This window comes from Xylocopa sonorina, chromosome 6 (assembly GCF_050948175.1).
Source record: "Xylocopa sonorina isolate GNS202 chromosome 6, iyXylSono1_principal, whole genome shotgun sequence".
Classification (NCBI taxonomy): Eukaryota; Metazoa; Arthropoda; class Insecta; order Hymenoptera; family Apidae; genus Xylocopa; species Xylocopa sonorina.
The window spans coordinates 9,627,472-9,647,911 of NC_135198.1; the positions used below are offsets into that span (position 1 = coordinate 9,627,472).

The 20,440-nt window shown below is 48.4% G+C and overlaps 1 long non-coding RNA gene across 1 annotated transcript in view; it reads right to left on the reverse strand.

The window, feature by feature from the left end:
- Nucleotides 1–20,440, reverse strand: part of LOC143424338 (uncharacterized) — a 68,540-nt gene that overhangs the window by 31,458 nt on the left and 16,642 nt on the right. Inside the window, exon 2 of the long non-coding RNA XR_013101923.1 lies at nucleotides 16,573–16,766. This is a non-coding gene — a long non-coding RNA (uncharacterized LOC143424338). The remainder of the gene's footprint in view (nucleotides 1–16,572; nucleotides 16,767–20,440) is intronic.

Here is a 20,440-nt window from a genome sequence, read left to right on the forward strand (position 1 = left end):
CTAGTATAATTGAAAACATTTTCGAAAATAGCCCCTCGCAGCCCCTCCCGAACATTACAGTTATCAACTAAAATTTCTGCATCGAAAGTTTAAATGGAAAAAGCCGTCGAAACACAATGGTTGCATTGTAAGTACCGAAATTCCATTTAAACACAATTGAAGGCCTCATAATTCGATAGCAACCAGTGAATAGTGCGGTTATTAGTTGCTCCGATGAGAGGACGGAGCGCTTTTATTTCCATCTGCCAAAGCTCCACACGAACAGTTCGAACGGTCACTGTTTTCACGTGTAACAACAAATTTTCGGTATGCGTGTACGTTCGGCCAATAGAAGTGAAGCCCGCTCTCAGAAATTGTCCACGGTTACCGAGTTTCAATGGGGAGTGTTACAATCGGACGATTAAAAAGCTTTGAAAAGAAGCTCGTTCGACGAAGGTCTGCGTCCACTTGGAAACGACGCGACTTTCGTTCCGCCGCGCAATAATATAATGAGATCCGATCAGACTGATCCGACAACGAGTGAACAGCCGCACCGTGACCGCGATCGATCCCATTGCATTTATAATTGTTCAGCGATAGCCGGGGACAGGCATTATAAGCGGACTCGAAACGTGTCGGCAGCTAGCGGGAAATCTCGGCTAGCCTCAGGATGACGTCGGTTCAAATCAAACTAATTGTGGCGCGACCGCCGCCCCGATAGAGAGTTCCGATTGTAATCGCGCGCGAAATTAAATATGCAACCCGTACGATGCCAAATGGTCTGGGTGCAGGGGCGAACATTTATTGACTCGACGATATTAATAGCCGATGGAGGAAGGGGCATGGGTGAACAGGATCGAACGGAATTACAGATACACCACTTATTTAATTTCTGCTCGTCTAATTCGGAGGAAATCGTGGCGGCACGGCCAGCATCGTGATATCAGAGCCGCAAAAGGGAGGCGGGGCGAAAGAAACATCTGGCCGTGTACGAATATCACACGGGCTCGTAAATCCCGTGGCTTAACCGTCCACTTCGAAGGCTATAAAACAGCGCTATGCAGAGTAAAAACCATCGGCGGAGTGGCAGCGCGATAAACTGTCGAGATGTTTTCACCGCCTTCGTGCCACGCGCCCCCGCGCCCACTTTCATACTTTTGATAAATCTCTATTTCCCCCCCGCAACCCCTTCCCACTCCTTCCTGCCCCTTTCCCCTTTTTCTTTCTCTCCTCCCTTCTTTTTTCTTTTTTTTTTTTTTTTAATAAAAAGCGACACTTCCACGCTGGCCCGTTAGGTCACGAACATCCCCTTCCCGGGCGATATTTATGCTCTTACGTCACGAGAGAAATATCGTACGACGGGAATCTTGCGAGAACGCGCGGGTGCACGTACTTACAGAGTCCATTGTCGGGCGTGTACGTGTGTGGGTGTGTGCAATGCACGTACGGTTCACGTACGCGTTTCACGCGCGCGTACAGAACGAACGGTTCAGCGCGAGAGCACACAAGGATACAAGGAACGGCCCCGTGTACACAGGAATAGAGTGGCGTGTGTTTTTGTCCGGTGCGTTAATTAAACTCTAACTTGAGCGACCGACTGCACGGGGCCAGACGTAATTTTCCAGTGCATGACCCTTCTGCTTTGATCCCAGGGCTCGAACCGTATTCCGGTCAGTTTTCGGAGCAGCGCAGCGCGCCGAAAATGTTTTGCGCGAAAGTTTCGGAACTTCCGAGGAAAACGCCATTAGCGTTGACCATCGCTTGTTACTTCGCTTGTTACTCCGCTCTTAAACGAAGGGCCATCAGGGTTAAACCGCTCGGCCGTATTATTTTCCTGAATGATCTACACGAGTTCCGCGCAGTAGTTGGCGCGCGAAATAACGCGGCGTTTACGGATCGGACGGAGGTACGAAGGGGGCAACCGTTCAGCAAATCGAGCAACGGAGCATAATTAGGGAAATTAAGAGTTTTGAAAAATGCTAATTGGTTTGCCCATTGAACGGCTGAGAGAACCTGATAACGACGCGATCGAACACTTTGTTCGAAATCTACCGATCAGCCGTATTTCAGAGAATAAAGGGAGGCTATGATCGATCAGCGCGATGCTGAAAAGCGGCCCGAGCAATTTCGCGCAGAAATATTGTATACAGGTCGACCTCCGCCGCTCACGGCGGGTGCAACTTGCACCATCCAGCGCCGGGTCAAATGCAAAGAAGCCGGTTACAACGCGCTGCATCTCTGGCAACTTTCTAATTTCTCAATCTCGCCAAAAATGTGTCAGTCCATCGGCAAGTCCCGCGTACACCCCATCCTCTTCCCTCCTCGACACTTTCCTACACGTTTCAAACTATTAAGAGAGGATACTTTAGAATTCGCCGCTGACTAGCACCCAACTAGGCTAACTGATAATTTCTTAATAGAACTTAGTCCCGACTTGTAAGGAACAAGGTCAGCCTGATAATATTTTCACAGAGTATGCTGGCGAATGGTAAGAACAGGATCGCTCATCATTTTCTCATGGAGTCTAAACTCCTTCGGAGGACCATGAAAAAATGATCGGTGGCCCTGTTCTCATTATTCCGCTCTGAATTTCAAAGTATCGCAGCGATTCATCGCTATACGAATAACGATTACACCCGAAAACGCGACTCGTGGTGAAACGTACGAAATGGTCCTCGCATCGATCAGCCAGAACGTGTCCGTTCAAGAAAACAAATTCGAACGTCCAGCGTCGATAAAAGGGAGGGGAAGAAAAAAATCAGGCCTGTCCAGGCCCGGTCAGACGAAAGGAGCGACCCGTAAGAAGAGCTAGCAGGCAACATTTCTCAGACGGTCCGCCGCGTAGCCATAATCAATCCGGTGGATGTTGAAAAGAGGCGCGAGCTATCTCGCCCAAAGATCCAGGACTGTTCCAAGCGTTCTCAGCGGGATGTCCAGCTTACGTATCCCGGTTTACATCGCGGCGGCTACAGTAAATTGCCCGCAAAATGCACTCGTAGTCTCCTACTGCTCGTAATTTTTCCATCGTTCAAATTTTACTACCGCTTCCCGCGTTTGTATTGCATCGAATTAGCCTCCGCGGCGGCTAGTACTTACGACTTGTCAAATTGTCTTGCTGGAAGCTTCGGAAGATCGTTTATCGAGCGAGAGTCGGCGACGTTAGATCGCGGATACGCGAATTCCCGTCGACCACGGACGATATCTGTTTTCCATAGTTAGACGTATTTATCGGATTCTACATTCTGGATAACCAAGCGAAACGAAGGTTACACGATAATTGTGTTATACGAGAAAATGTTACGAATGATAGTTAAAACATTATCTCGTATAAAAAGAAAGGACGGTCGTCGCATCACCTGTAACACTCGCAGGGGGCAAATCCGAATGACAATTAGAAGGAAGAAAGGGAACATGGTCATTAAGAGGGATGAACGAGGGAAGTCAAACGATCGTGGGTTTATTGGGGATACCGTTAAAACGTAAAGCCGATCGAAGGGGTAAAAATCCTTACTATTTCCATCCAATTAGCACGCGTAATCCCTTTCTATTACTCGAAAGCTTACCTTCCGCCCGAGCATTCTGATCGACCGTCCGGCAGAATCGATTCGCAACGCGGAAGGAAGAGACGGCTCGGTGAATCCGTTGAGAAAAGGAGAGTGTGAGAAAAGCGAGACGGAAACAGGCGAACGAGGGTCCCACACGTATACACGTAGACAAAAAAGGAGAGGAGCCAAGGCGAGGAGCCATAATCGATCCGGCGTGCGCTAAAAGAAAGGAGGCGCGAGCTATCTCGCGCTCTCGTGAGCCGAAAGGCAACAAGGAGGAACCGATGTCCAGGGCTTCGGGGATGGTGTTGCGGCCTCTCTCGCAGCGGGAAGTCCGAGGTTCGTGCAGAAGGGACTAACGTCGGCGTCGTTCTCGGTTAACTAGATGCCAGCCGAGATTCCACGGTGAAGGGTTGGACGGACGGACCTGGCGGAGGTAATCATAAAGCTACGATGCGAGGAGAAGGCTCCGCAGAAGAAGAAGAAGAAGAAGAAGAGGAGGAGGAGAAAGAAGAAGAAGAAGAAGAAGCAACAGCAGAAGAAAAGACGAGGAAGATGAAGGGGAAGATGAAAAAGAGAAGGACAAAGAGCACGAGGGGAGAAGATGAGAAGGAGGGAAAGATGGCCGCAGGGCTGCCAGTGCGGCCTGGAAGCGTGTCAGTAAATTTAACCTAACCGAATGCCAGGGCATATAGCCCTTCTTTTTTTCCTTCACCACTTCTTCTTCCTCTTCTGCATCTTTCTGCGTCGAAGTAGGGCCCGGCTATGCAGCCATCGCTATATATGTACGTCGATCGCCGGACCGTTCACCGTTACGTTACGATCTGACCCAAGTCCGACAGAAATTTTCTATAAACACCATCCGAAGAGTAGCGCGAGAAGAAAGGACCAAGAAAATGATTGGACCGGTCCCGGATCGAGTGATGCTTGTTCCACGGAAGATTTATAGAGTGAGCAATTTAACAAAGGTCCATTGTTAATTCATTGCCCGGTCCACCGTGTTACCTCTCTCTACGCCTATCCTCCCCTCCTACCTTAGTCGAAGGATAATTTATTCAGGCAATCGGAATTCAACCGAAACAGAAGAATCTACGCATACTACCGCACCGACATACCGTCGATACGAATACCACTTCTGTCTCTTTAACTGCCTCCCTTCCTATAACTTTTTAGTGGCCACTCTCCGCGAGTCTACCCTGAACGAACGAACGAAAGATCCACCTATCCCCCTAATGTTGTTCAGGCCTGCCTTCGAATGCCTCGTATAACGCAGCCCAGCGTACCAGGACCCGAGGAACCCGAATTACACGCCACGGCCACGAAGACGTTCCCCGTCCGTTCCTACGTTCTCACTTCGGGTAGATCCTTATCGCGCGAGCCTGGATGCCTCATCGACGACCTGCGACGGAGGAGGAGCACGTCGGTTGCTCCTCTCCGCGAGGGTCGAAGGTTGAACGCCGCTCGATCGACAGCTGCCACAAAGTCACCTCCATCCCCTCGCGTGGGTGAGATTCCACGGCCAGTCGCTCGTTCGATTTTGTTTGCTCGCCTCCTCCACTTCCACTCGAAGAGTCGAAACGCACTCACGCGTACCACTCGACATCGAAGCCCTATTCTTTACCTCGAAAATTTCACGCAATCAGAAGCGTCGTGAATTTCATTAACTTCGTTCGAGACCGCGATGGAAGGACAAGAGCCCCGCAGGACTTCTGCGATGGGATAGGAATATAAGGGCGGACCGAGCGCTTGAATATCGTTCCTACGAATGGCGACCGCAACAGACCGGAAATAATTATATCGACTGACGATACACCGAGTGGATAGCAATTGCGGATAATGTCCCAGCGTGTATGCGTATATAAATTGTACATACACCCTCGAGAGCGAGTATTTTCCGATCGGGCAATAAAGCGAGTGTCCTAGTATTTTTGAACGAGGATGTATGCACGTAAGTACATGTATATGACGTCTGGTTTTCCATCGATATTGTTGCCGATAAAGATCAACAATAGAGAGAGAGAGAAAGAGAGAGCAGGGGTGAGAGGAACCTGGCCACAAATTTCGCGCGCTTTTAATTACTTCCCGCGAGAACTCGAAAGGCCTATCGATTTCCGTCCCACTGTAATTAAGCGCTTCCCGTCTCTCTCGTGCCGACACCCTTTCTCACCCTTCCGTTCCTCCGCGCGCCACGTTCTTTCCTTTCTACTTTTTCTTCCTCACCCCCGTTAGAACTCCGGGCCCGTTCTTTCTCGCGGCCGTTTTTTAATCCCCTTAAACCGGCCGAAGAAATAGGGTTTGCGGTTTGGCGTGTTTGCTAAATAAACGGGACGCACCCGCCTCTTTTGATGGTCCCCGGCAGAAAGACAGCATACATTTCGTGGGCCCGTACATCGCGGTCCATTAAGCGGCTAATAAGTGGACAGAGCCGGGTTACCGGTTACACGCGCTCAACCTTCTCCTTTGTCCCTCTCCCTGCCACTGTGCAGGGTGATCTCCGACCAGCCTATCTCGCTTCCGCTACGTCTGCACCCTTTTTACACCATTTCTACCATTCTTCCCTCCGCGCTTCTAAGTATATTTCTCCCGACACCCCCCTACTACCCTTCGCGTTCTCTATCACGTTAACCGGCCTTTATCCGTTGCACTTCCCTCTTCATTGTCGTGAACCGCCCTTTTCTGCCACGCCACCTTTCTCTGTCATTTCTCTCGCGCGTGCAACCTGCGTTATTTGTATATGCGCTATGTACCGTGGCTGCGAGATTAGGGTGGACGAAAAAGGGACGAAGGAACGAGAGGAGACGCGAACAAGTCGAACGAAAGCGAGACTGTAAACAGAGGGGCGAGAGGAGGAGAGAGAAAAGGCCGGGAACGAGAGCCTGGATTCGTGAGATCGTGTTCGAGAGGGACCCCTGGTCCCTACCGAAGTTTGTAACTCCTTTTGCATCCAATTAAGTCTCGCGCAATAACTTAGGCTACACCAGCCGCCGATACGAAACCCCCCCGCCCCTCTTTCTCTCACCGCACCTGGATATGGGGGACGACGTATATTCTGATTCCGAATTTCGGCACAATGGAACTTCATGGAACTACGTATATTTCAATTGAAACTTCCGGTAGGCCTTGCCACCGTCTTCGTGTTAATTGAGGCCGGTTTGTAGCCGCTCGAATTGGGAATACTTTTCTAAACGGAGAAACTACTGCACGCCACGCTGCTCGAATTAATTAAAGGATCGCGCGTCTTGAATAATTTTACATCGTGTTAATTGGAAACGAAAAATCGATGTATACAGTTCCCAGCGTTGAACGGAAGCTTCATCCATTTTGCAAGCTCTCTCAGGGGTGAGTTATTATTTTCCAGCTGGGGACTGGAGTCAAAAGAAACACTGGCCAATATCGGGGTAGCCGTGGCTGCACTTTTGGACACCGGGTAACACGTTCCGGTCGCAAAAGCCAATGCACAATATCGCAAGAAAGTTACTAGGTCGGTTATCGACACTGTCGGACCGCTCGGCCATTATTACGAGCGTTCAATCGGGATTCATGAATGTTCCATGCGTTCGAATCCCATCCCTGGACCACGATTCCGAGAAATTTCCACGAGACTTTACCCGAGCATGCACCTCTCTCTTCTCCTTTTCGATACATCGATGGTATTTCAATAATATACACAACGAGACCGTTCGAAACTATTCGCAGACCGTTGTAACGTCTTAAGATCGGGGTATACCGAGTTCATCGTACCTTAGATCGGAAGTGGAAGATAGTAGGTCAGTTATCGGCACCTCTGGACCGCTGTTAAACTACGAGCTACGAGCATAGTTGGGAGAAGCTCTTGTGCGCCGCACAGTCAAGTCTCTCGTGCAATAATTTAGGGTAGCTACGCCGGATACCGATACTGGAGGGACTAACTCTCTCTCTCTCTCTCTCTCTCTCTCTCTCTCTCTCCGCCTCAGCCCCGAGAACAATATGCGCTAACCGGCCGCGAATCTTATCCTTAATGCCCGGGCTTAATGCACGCCGTTGGTACACACGTATATCGATCTTGTTGATCGGCCATTGGCTGGTATGCGGCCAGCAATCTCGTAAATTCGTGAGAAAGTTAATTAAACGACCCCTTCCTGGCCACGAGCTACCGTAGCCCCGCCGTAAACGTACAGAGTCATTCGGTTATGCGAAAGATTAATGACGTCTGAGGTAGTTCTGGCGGTGAGGTCGAAGAGCGCGAAGAATAACCGGCGGGAGATGCGCGACGCTTGGAATTAAGTTATTTCGGAAAAATGAAATCGTCCCGGGCGAGGGTCATCGAATCATTCGCCGATTTACATCGAAATTGGCCGGCGATCGTTGACTTTTAATTATCATTATCCACGAGGTGAGCGCGGCGAATGGAAGGCACGCAACGCAACAATGTTGAGCGCATTGCGAGGCCGAATTCGTACTGGCAATAGCAATCGCTATTAAAGCTGATGAACGGGCAACGGCTTACCCCGATTCTTTTTTGCTGTCAATAAAGTTGGCCGGCTGACAATGAGAGGCAACGAGCCCATATAGCTGGTAAATGACCGCGAAATTAACCTCACTTTAGAGAGGTATGCGTGCTCGCTCCGGCGCTGCCACTTCGTGTTATTTATTAACTGCAACAGCGTCCACGAAAGTTGTTTAAATTGGGACAGATTGGCGTGACGTTCCTTGGAAAGACAAATAAATGGCCCGTGATAAGGTCTCTAGTTATACACGCGTCGCATCATCGCCGTGGTTGTTGCTCCTTTCCTCGGCCGGCCATCTGTTTCAACTGTCATCGTTGATCGTCAGATCGAATCGCACGATTACCGAAATGTTGCAATAGGGCTGCGTCAACGAGAAACACCGACCTGATCCCTTTTTCTCTCCCCTTTCTCGGTCGTTCTTTAAGCTTCCGTATCGGGATACTAACGACAGAATAGAAGTGAGAAGGGTTACATCCGATAAGTATAGTTAACAGCGCGCGGACATTAGATTGAAATCACGGCGATAACGTTTTCACGAAAATTAACGATCGCGTTTCGTATGCGGCCGCGGAAATCGGAATGTGAGTCATTACGTTACGTCGAACAATCTAATTGACAACGAAATTAATGCAGTCAGGGCCAATTTATTTGCCACTTACTTCGTGAAAGCTCCTGCTGACACTGGCCGGTTGTATTCGTTATTAAAGGCAGATACGATAATGATTAATGTGAAAACCGGTTCCACGAACTCACGGGGCTAGGAAAAAGCCACCGAATATGGTCACTTTATACCATACGCGCGCCAAAGTAATTCGAATTACCCGCGCGCCTCACGGGATCCTTCCTATCAACCAGCCGCGGCGTCTTTCTTTAACGATGCATTTTGCAGGCTAGTTAATTACCTCCACAGACGGATCACGAGAGCACGGCTAATCGGATTTTCGATCAAGTTCAGGGGGTCTACGAATCCTGGATGTCCGGTTTTAATACCACAAAGGGAACAATTTAAACGAGTAGCCTCTAATTTTTCTTCCCTCGCTGACCAACGATGCTTCGCGGTTGAACAAAGAACCGTGTTAACCCTTTAGTACTCTGCCTCGAAATACAGACCAGCTCCAGAATGAACCACCTAATCCATTTGTACCTCATCCCGGAACAACACCAAACTTTCGTTCCCTTATCGTACCCTTCTTATCGTTTGATCGTCGAACGTCCCGTATATCCTCCGGTTCGACACGGGATACGGGAAAAAGGGTAACTAAAGGGTGATTGAAAGTGATTCATCCTAAACGAGGAACGCGTCAGCCACGGAGTTCGGACGCAAACATAATCCACTACTCTGTAATTCAATAATCGCGTCCCGTCTACGCAGTCACTAAGATAGAACAGACAGTTCCTACGTTAATTAGGAAGGCCATTCTCCGTGGGGCTCTTAACGATCGTAATGCATAGTGTCAGAGATAGAAACGTCAGATGGAGGACGTCGACCAATCCATCACCGAGCCATTTTCTAGCCGCGTACGTATACCTAGACGTACACACACACACGATCAGTCGTGAGGCGTGGAAATTCATCAAAAAGGATGGCTGGATCGTTCAACCCGCCGTTTAATTGAAGAGCGTGTTACAAGCGCTACTTTGCCGGCTGATATGCATAACGAGGTCGTTTGGTTAAATACAGACAAAACAACCCGGCGGTCGTTTTCCTCTGGAGCGCTTAACAAGAAGCGTTCGCTGCTTTGCATCGAAATTGTCCCGACTTCGTGTGCTTACTAGCGTCTCCTATTGGCTCGAGGAAATCGCGCGAAATAGCTCCGTCTCTTCTTCGTTTCCTTTTGCCTCTTTCCCCCGCTTAATCCAGAACACGCTAAGACAGGCGTGTGCATCGTGAGGGACTCGGTACGCGTTCGAAAATTTCAAAACGATGGCTCGATCTAGCAATCTCGAACGGAGAGGAGACAGACTGACGTTCCATCTTCATAGCTGCACCACTCCGAGCAACGACGCCTCGAAGTGTAAGCAGATTAAGAATAAGTTCCCCGTGTAAACAAGGGGATTCATTCGCGACTGTACTTAACCGGGATACTCAACTGGAAGACTCGTCTCCGTCCCGACTCGATCCACCCCCGCGATCGGAGACTTAAACTCCAAAGGTGGTGGCTCTTCACAAATTTCCTTGTCAGGCCCTATACCCCGGGTAAGCTCGGTTTCCTCCGCCAAACAGCAATGCATTTTGATAGCCCATTGTTAAAGGAATGACAGGGTGGAAAGGGAGGGGGAGGGACGGAGAGACCATCGAAAAGTTTCGTGAGAGGGCGTTTCGGAATGGAGACATAACGGCGGAGTTTGCCTTATTCATGAGTTCCATGGTATCCAGGCTGGTATAACTGATGGAAGACGGGGTTGTAAGGCCACGAATGGCCGTGTACCAAAGTTGTATCAACGAACGGCCTCAGTCCTCACTGCGTAACGATGATAATATGCTACGTGCCTCGTGTTTGAAACGACAACTACCCGGACTGAATACACAGTCTCCTGTAATCATATATCCCCCACCAGGTCCCTTGTTCGTCTGGCCTCGCCACCCAGTAGATGCCTCGACACCCACTTCGTACGAATCTTCGCCACGCCACGACGACCTTTTACGAGGCCACGATGCCCTCTCTCTCGCTTCTCGTTCCTTCTCACGGCCTCTCCATCGCGTCGTTTGAAACGACGATACCCGGCACGAGAGGCCCACGGTACCAGAAACTCGTTCGCCGCGATCCGTTCGTTAGCACTCGAGGGGGCAACGGATACGTCGAGTGCGGATCGATCGACGTCGATTAGACCGAGAAATTGCTCTCACGGTATACGACCGTTTCTTTTCCTCTGAATTCGTCCACGCCGACCTCCTTCCCTTACTCCTGCCCGATTACACGCGCGTGCTTTTTAATGAATCGAATCCTTTGTATCGCCACGACCGTCGTACGACCCTTAATCCCGGCGCAGACAGTAAATCGTCGGATTCAACTGCAACCGCTGGATCAATTTAGTGGCACGCTATACACGGTGCTCGGTCGAGTGTGACAGCCAAGCGGTCAAGAAGAGAAAAACTGCGAGTTCGCTACATTTTGCAGCGAACGTCCCACCAAAATGGACCCGAATTACGTCTGAGCTATGCGCGGATCGAGGCGTCTAGGCTAGATTAGATTCGATCCGAATTAGGATTAGCTGATTCATTAAGCGAATGCCGTCGTTGCGCATGCAAATTGGATAAGATCCGAATCGGGCCGGGGATTATTTTCACTGCGATACTTTTCCATGGATTGCTATTCGAAGAACGCGTACGCGTACAAAACGAACGACAACCCGGATAATCGCGAGCGAACGAGGAACGAAAAATAATATCGTTGCGTAAAAATCCTGCGTATCCTCCTTTTTGTTTCGACGGAATTCAACGGCGCTTTTTTCCCCTGTAAATTTTTTCAATTGAAACAAGAGCGCGCGAACGTGATTTCCGCGAGAAAATTAATTCCGGATTTTTCGTTTTGAATCGCGAGGCGGCGGCGATCGGGGTGGCCGCGTACGCTTCAATAATAAACGGAATTCTCGGAAAACGTGGATGAAGTATGCATGCGAGGCAGCGTTTGAATATTCCGAAACCGGGAGGCCGCGTATCGGCCCGCCTTTGATCGCATGAAATTTTCCTGCCCTCCTGAGAAAAATCGTTCCGGCCGCGACGCGCGCCCGCAGCTAACTCAGAGGGAATAACAGCGTTTAGTAATTCGTATTCCGGGCCTGTTCAAGGATTTTTAGAACGCTCGCGGTTGGCTCGTTCTTAGTCACACGTCGGTAAGGGAATCGGTACGTGACATTAAGCAGTAATGCCACGTGGCACGACGTCCGTGCGCCGCGGAACTTGAAATAGTATTACGGTTGGTCCCGTGTCACGCTACTACCGCTTTTCTCTCTCTCCTCGTGCCTCTTAGCTTGTCCACCTTCAAACAGCCTCATCCCGTACGTACCGGTATAATATGTCACGGACCACGCGACAAAGAACAGAATGGACGCCGGGAAGGGAATAAAAATTCCTTTACGTGAATTTTAATTGTCCGTTTCGGAGCGGGGTAAAAAAAAAAGGGGAGTAACGTTATCGCCGCTACAGAACGAAAAATCGAAAAAAATAAAAAAGAAACGTATGGCTACCAGGCGAGAGGAACAAACTGTCGATACCGCGCGCGATATCTTCCCCGGCAATATTTTTTTTCTCTACCCTCTTTTTCCCGTTTTTGTTCTCCCTCCGTTTTATTTTGTTTTTTATTTCGCAGTTTAATTTATAGAGTGGATAACTCGAACCTCACGGACATACAATGACAAGTCCGGAACGCTCGAAAAACGGAGTGGAAGTTGTTTACTATAAAACGGGTTGACCAACCTGTGTTTACTTTCGACGACCAGGAATGGATAGGTGGGTAGGTAGGTGGTGCTCGGGTGGTGGGCGTAGGGAGGAAAAAAGTGAAAAATGGTTTTTCCAATATCGTTGAATGATCGCGTACCGGGTCCGCGTGAAATTTATCTCGTCCGCCGCGTGTCCGCAGGCTCAATAAATAGATCTCTCGATATTCACTCGATTTTAAATGTAAATAGACCAAAAATCACGAACGCTACCGTGGTCACCGGGCAGCTCTCTCAAAGGCTCCAACACACGTGAAAATGGATGCGTACATAGTTCTCCCGACCTAAATATCGTCCTCACCGTTTCGCCAGTCCGTATACCTCGCCTATATAATTCCCTAGCGACAAGTAAATATGTGCTTCTAATTATCATCGATATTAATTACGTGTTTGCCAGGGCAAATCATTTTATTCGAGGGACGCGTGGAAGGTAAAGTTGAATTTTCGCGTTACTCGGAACCAGGCCTCCCTCTGTTTCTCTCTCCGATCAATGGTGAGGGAGGAGCTGAAAAACAGAACTTCAAACGATCGTCTTTAATCGATTAAACGCGCGTAACGAACGCGCCTAATGAATGCATGGTCTGGTCTTTCTGTCCTCGGGAAAAGCCGGGGAGGGAGACAGGGGGAAAGAGAAAAATATGAAAAACCGCGGTCGGCTGACGTTTTCAGGATTTGTCAGGAATTCATTCCATTTTACGCTTTCAAAGAGACACGAACCCGGAGGAAAGATTAAAGTTTTTTAAAGAGAAAAAAGAATCCGCTCGCACACAGGTGCAGCCGGGTCATGGAAATTGCGTGCATCGATGGGGGACGAGAAAGAAACGAACCGAGCGAACTGCATCCTTTGTGAACAGTAAGCAAGTTTAAAAGGTACAGCTCGCGCATTGCACACCTCGTAAACAAACCGATGCGAAACGCATCTTTCAAGTATTGAATTTTGAATAATTCACTGGCTTCTTTTGAACGCGATACATTGAAATTACTCCCAAGTAAATCTACTTTTACGTCGAGCTTTTACTTTATAAATATCTCTTAAGAATGTGCCGTATCCTTTTCGATCCTGTTCCCTTGTCTCATCCCGTACGACCTGGAAGTTACGTCTCAACATAACTACGCGCGCTCGTAGCAAGGAACTGCAATTAAACAAAATTCCGGTTCAAAAATTTCTCGCCCCATTCTTCCTTTTAATAGAAGCACTTATTCGATGGCGGGATATAAAAAATGGTTAAACGACAACAGGTTCTAGAAGGAACGTTCGTACAACGAAAGCACCGGTAAGATCGGATCCATTGTGCTCGGTGGTTTTGACTAAAGGTTTATTGCATGCGCCAACTTTGACAGAGGTCTTTATCCAGGGAACACGAGGCATTTATCGAGTTGCCCTCCGACAGTGAACAGTCTCTCCTGTGGCCCGAGCTTTTTAACAATGTCCCGGGCGACTTACGGGCCTGGCTGCTTTAACTTACAATCAGTATTCGCTTTGAAGTAGCCCGCATACTTATCGCTTTGATTGACGTCCCCTTTTCGTGGTGCTACTAAGCGAGAAGCATATTTACATGAAAATAAATGCACCTTGCCGTGGCTAGCCACAAGGTATACGTCACGGTTGGGGAGCGGATAGAATGATCGAAACGAATTCGGCTCGAGTCAGCCACGAAATGAAACCTAAACAACGGAAATGAATATCTCCGTCCAACTTCGAGTCCACGATACGACGATACTATTCAGATTTTTTAAATCCTCAGCCAGAATATTATCGTGTTTTAAAAAATTCAGGCCGTTCAAAGTGGAAGGCGGTAGGAAAAATATTAGGGAACTGCACTACGGTGATATAATTTTAATTATCATTTTTTACATATATCCGACACGCCTCGGAAAATTCGTGATAATTTTAATAATTTGATTCTATTTTAATGGTTCCACGATCTATCAAAAAAGCAAAGGGAAATACGGAAAATATAAGAGGAAATAGAGAGTAGGTTCGGGGGTGAGATTGAATAACGAACCGGGTGCGTGACGTAGAAAATTCGAACTAGTGACCAATCAATTTTTTATCAAACTCGATCGTACCTATCGTTGAATGAATGAATAATACGGCTCATTTTTATTCCATCTTACCGATGGACGATCCAAAGGAATAGATTTTCGATTAAAATGAATCTATTCCCTCATCGAAGATCAATGGTTGCGATGCAGCAGCTGATTTAAATTTTTAATTCGAATCTACATCGTGCATCAACTTACGGAGCAACAATAAAAATGTTGAGGTCATTATATGAATCCAAACGGAGCCGTCCGTTGCGCGAGTAGCATTTTTATCCGATGCTCGGGATCACACGACGAGCCGTTTAAACCCGGTAACGAAGTGAACCTGCATCCCGAAAAAGAGACGAGGACAACGTGGCACGATGTGGGGCACGACGTGTTCATTGTCTATTGTACGAAATGAAACAATAAAATGACGGAATAAAAGCTGCAAACACTAATAATTACCGTTTACGTCGAAGCGGACAATTTAAATTCAACTAACTGCGAAATAACTGAGAAAATGAACATTAATTCATTAACGTCGTTTCCCGGAATAATTCTGTCGCAAGGAAGTCGGGACAACTTTTTACCCCCTTGAACGGGAAAAGAGAACTTGTCCGACCTGTCGTTCGCTCGAACAGAGACATTGCCGGGGGTTCCGCGCTGAATAAACGCATTGTCGCAAGTTCCGTCGCGAAAAAGAGACAAACAAAAGGATTCTTATGACAGCCGGAGCGGTTCGACCCAGTAAATAATGGCAAACAAACTTATCGTGAAATCGTGATTCGCGATCGCGTTTTGCACATAATAGCCGTCACGTAGCGTACGACAGTGGAAAGTAACGCGGAAAAACCGCGTGCAGAAACCGCTTACGACTGTATTGTCTGACAAATATAGTCGCGGGCATAGGACGCAACGTTTATATATTTACATATCATAAGCGTCGATCGCATTGTGCGATACGGTGATACCACACCGGAGCTCGATGTTAATTTATAGCCGTTGATTTTATGATCGGGCCAGGATATAAGGCAGCGGGAGGAAAAGAATTCTAAACCGATCGGGCAGCGATGCGTGCAAATAGACGACGCCATACTTATTTCGATCGAACGGCGCGTAACAGGACAGATTTCGGAGCGGCCGGTTTCATAAATCGTCGCGTCGCAAGGGTCGCGGCACTATTAGCCGAATGCGTCGTCCGTTACCAGGCCCGTCACCGTGTTCCAGTTGAACGGAATTTTAATTATTTCGAACGATCAACTCGCCCCTGGTCTAACCGGTATCGAGCAACAAATTATCGCGTCGAGCCCGCGCGAACAATTCTCGCCCGTCGCCTGTTCCTTTTTTCCTTTGACCGACGATCGCGCGCGCTACCAGACGATACGCTACCTTCGCGATTCACGATTTTAATTAAAATCACCGAGGGAAAAAAAGGATCGGCACGACGACGTAAATCCGACGGGGGTTCGAGGATGTCGCGAGGTGGAACAGCGGCGCTTATCAATCGAAAAATCGGACGCATCGAATGGAAAAAAAGGATCGAAAACTCGTGAAATCCGATGACACAGCCGTTAGTCACGGTCCTTCCGAGGGGCATTAGCTTTAGTCGGGTCTTGGAGTAGATACCTATACGACGCGAATTTCGGAAAGGTTCGACCGGTTCTGAGAGCGAAACATAAGCTCGTACGTCGCCAACGAATAATGTGAACGTGTGTGCCGCGTGTGGGTGGTACACGCGTGCTGACGCACACACGCGAGCACACAGAGGCCACGAAAGCGAGCTATCTAGGCTGAACCTTTCGAGGTTGACTTCTTGAGACAGTGGAGCGGAAACACGAGACGTATAGCATGGGCTCCACGAGGCGAGCTAATCCCTTGAGACAACTGGGAGCCACGGTGTGGAATGGGAATGCCGAGGGAAACCTGGTGGTGTATTCTCACTCGCAACTCGACAATGTTATTATTACGCTCCCTCGTCCGCATTACGCGGATAATTTATGTTGGTCTTTACGTATAGCGTAACGCGCGCAACTTGTCCTTTTCACGTCTACATGCAGCCTCCGTACGCGCGGATAATAAATGCATATAATACTCACCGCGTCGCCGTAATCATTCACTCGCGTGATAAACACCCGCTTGTTCCGTGATGCGAGCTTCTTTTATCTTCCTCCTGGGCCATCCAGTACCGCGTCCTGGAATGATTCGCGTTGGAATATTCTATCAGCTTGTTAATCCGACGCTTCCATCCACTTTGCTCTCCAAAACAAATCCACCTCGCGGCGATGATAGTCTGCAACGCCACAAACAGCAAAAATCAATGACAATTCTCGATTTAACCCGCAGAATGGACTTTCTAATTTCTTTGCAAAAGTATACTCGGTACGTATCGCGAGTCTTGAAAAGGCTAAACAAGCAGAAAGATAAAAGGGAGAAATGACAATTCGTCGAAAAGATAATACTATGTAAGTACTCATTGTTATTCGAGCCCTAGTCCCGCTTTTGCCTATCGCTACTCGGTAACATGTACGTAGAACGACTACAACTGCGGATAATTAAAATTCTTCCAGCGTGGCGGACCCGTGAAAACGAGCCTTTCCCACCTTTCGTTTATATCCGTACTCCCTTTGATCTACTTCGCACGAGCGAATTCATTCTACTCGTTCCGCCCGCGCACGCACACACACGTACATGCGGCTGTCTATTTGCGGCCGGCACAATAATTCTTATCCGCGGGCCAGCCCGACTGGCACCACGCGATATTATTTCATGTGCTTAGGCGTCAACAGGATCGTAAATAGCAACGTCAGACGGCCGACACCCGCCCTCGTCGTTCTACCCAACGACTGTGCTCCAACGCGAGTCGTGCGACGAGAGTCGACGATTCACCCCTTCTACCTGTTTATACCTGTACAGCAGGCGGTCCCCGCGACACGGCAAATACGTTTCGTTATGCGAATTTTACTAATTTTATTCCATTCAACATTTATACTGATTCGTTCGCACTACAATTCTTTCACTTGCGATTGCCGCGTTATACGAGGGGATAAATAGGGGATGATTGCAAGTAACAGAAAATGGTACGTTTCACAGCCGATTCTGGCATCTGACAAGAACGCGAGACCTAACCACTGCTTCTCGCAACGGTATAATTCGCCCGTGTTGAATGTAAATTTATCCCCTCCGCCCTCAGGAGGGTTACGGTGTCCTCGTCCATGACGCTGTGCTCTCGCGTGACTATGACCGGCGCGGCCACGAGCGAATTTATACCGAAACCACCAAAACGTGACAACGAACGGAAAACGTAGCTGACGACTACCAGGAGGAGAGGGCACCTGGGGACGGGACGAGTCTTAAATTCACATTAAACATTCATCGGGATAGAGCTCGCTGACAGCAGGCCGATGGAGCGGAGATACGGGCATTCCTGATCGAGCTAATGCGATACTGAAAACTGGTCGAGGTCTTTCGAGCTGCCGGACTTTTTCTTTTGTTCGGCTTCCCTCTAAGCCGAAGCTAACGCTCGTTTCCTCGAGGTTCGATCAAAAAACTCTTCGACTAACGGGGAGAGTAAAAACGGACCGCGTTAAAAATACATATGTATCGTACCGTAGGAGCGGAGACTTCGTGTCTCCAGTTTTTCTCAATCTCGAGTTACAACTTTCCCTGACGTACAACAATAAAGTAAAATGGTAAAGATGGAAATTGTGAAACCAATTGGCTAACGATCGTCCCAGAATGCTGGTACCAAAAACTACAATCCGCTCGTGAATTTCTACGCGCTCGGTACACACCGCGTAATTGATAACATCGATACATTCACGGAAACATCAAATAGCTGGCAATCCCTTTCTATGCCCGCATGTTCGAAGCTATTGAACATTGATTTGATATCGCTTTTTTCGCCGCTAAAACCACTCCCAACGCAATATGCACGCATTGATGTTTCCACCTATTCATGTACAAATATACCTTCGAAATCAGAGGAGCGTACGTATCATCCACCGTGCGAAGTATCGCGGATACTTGGTCGAATTGCAAGCCGATTTTTCGCGAAGACGCCGCGCCAAATGGAAACGTTCCTCTCGCATTCGGAGTCATCTCGAAATTAAACCACACGATCACTCCAAAGCGATTATATCTGCCCGCAATAACAACGACTCGGGAGAAAGTAATTTCTGGTACGACCAAACGGATAAGAAACATCACGAGTCTTGTACTTATATGCATGTATCTGCTACTCGTAACTACTGCGGCATACGGTGACGATTCGCGAGGCTCACGTCCATGACGAGTGATGCGTGTAATAACGAGATGTGAGCTATCATAAAAGTGTAATATCATGGCTGGATACGTGGCGACAAATATCACGTGTATAGTAGGCACAAAGAACGCGCGAAAAGACGAGCAAAAGGGGCCCAGGCTTCAGACGGATAAACTCGTTGCGCAGATCGTTTAGCCATCGCCCGCGGCTTTTTCTGATTGCTTCTCTGCCTTCTCCGCTCGTGATATTATACGGGGCAATTGAATTTCTTACACCCCACTAAGTACTCCGCGCTTATACAGTCCCCTATCCTTCATCCTCTACGCTCACCCCTCCGAGTCGCTCCCTATTTTCCATTATATTAAAATTGGCTGAACTTAAGCAATCGAAATTTTGGAGCCGCTGTCGATATTCGATATATAAAAATGTAGATGCATAAAAATCGCGCTTTAACCTCAGTTCCTCGATCTTATTACGCGCATATCCTGTTTAAAAGTTAATGCACGTGGTTGCTGAACAACTTGGCTCAGAATCAACTTTTTCTACGACTTGAAAAACGATTGGTCGATCGAATCAAACTGATTCTAAACCCTTGTACGCTGTTAGAGTTAATTTGAATCAGAAATACTTCCTACCGCGCGAGGATCATCCATAGAGAACTTAACCACGGCAAAGTGTTCTCCTCGAGGCAAAAGAACAACTGTGCGAACGTGACACGTACAGCATAATACCCCGTTGTAAAATTGATCCTCTAAATGCATGGCGAGACGCGTAGAGCCTTGCCTTCTCGCTTCTGGAAGCGTTAATCGCGCTTCGAGATCCCCATCGAGGTATCCCATGGAAGAACGCACAAAAATAGTAACGCTCGTTTACGTCGAGGACCGTGGCGATGCTTCTTCGTGCTGGAACGCCGACAAATCGCTCGCAACGTGTTGTTAATCGCGCGAGGAGCGGCTCGGTTTGAAATTTAGGGCCGCTCCAAAAATATCCCTCACCGTTTTCGAGGTCGTCCCGTTTAATCGTCGTCGCCTTTGGCCTCACGGAAACCGCGCTTAATTGCCTCGTGGCAGAGATTCGCTCGATGATTACTGAAGGAATGCCGGAAAAGCATTTGGAAGTGTGGAAATTCGCGGCTACTACCGTTTGAGGCGAAACGTCTTCGTTCCACCCACGAAATCCGGGGCCATTTTTCGACGAGGGTTTCAGTAGAGGCAAAGATTTCCGTGGCGCACGTACGCCACTTCCTTTACGGCTTTTTAATTAGTCTCTTCCTCGAAGCTAACGACTATAAGCCATCGGGACCGGGATATACTTTGAAATTGCCTCCGTCGAATCGTCCTGGACTATTTTTAAATACCTTCCCTTGCACAACATGGCGCCTATTTATTTCCACGCTAAAAGTAGTCGGCTTTCTCTCGCGGAGAGCACGTCCGTCATTTCGCTCCTCTTTCTCCTTTCTCATCCTCTCTGCCACGCTGTTCCTTTAAGTTCAAGGTAATCGAGCCCCGTGTGTATTTACGCCCGTCTCTGGCATAATTTATTGGTTTGCACTTTCGGCCGTAGGAACGCGTTTCACGAGTCGTCGATCCCCCTAGAACCTACCCGGGTGGATCGCTTCTTATTTGAAAACTGGAGCTTTGATGTCCCGGTGTACATCAACGCGACCGTCGCACGGGTTTATGCAAAGGCCGCTGTTTTGCTAG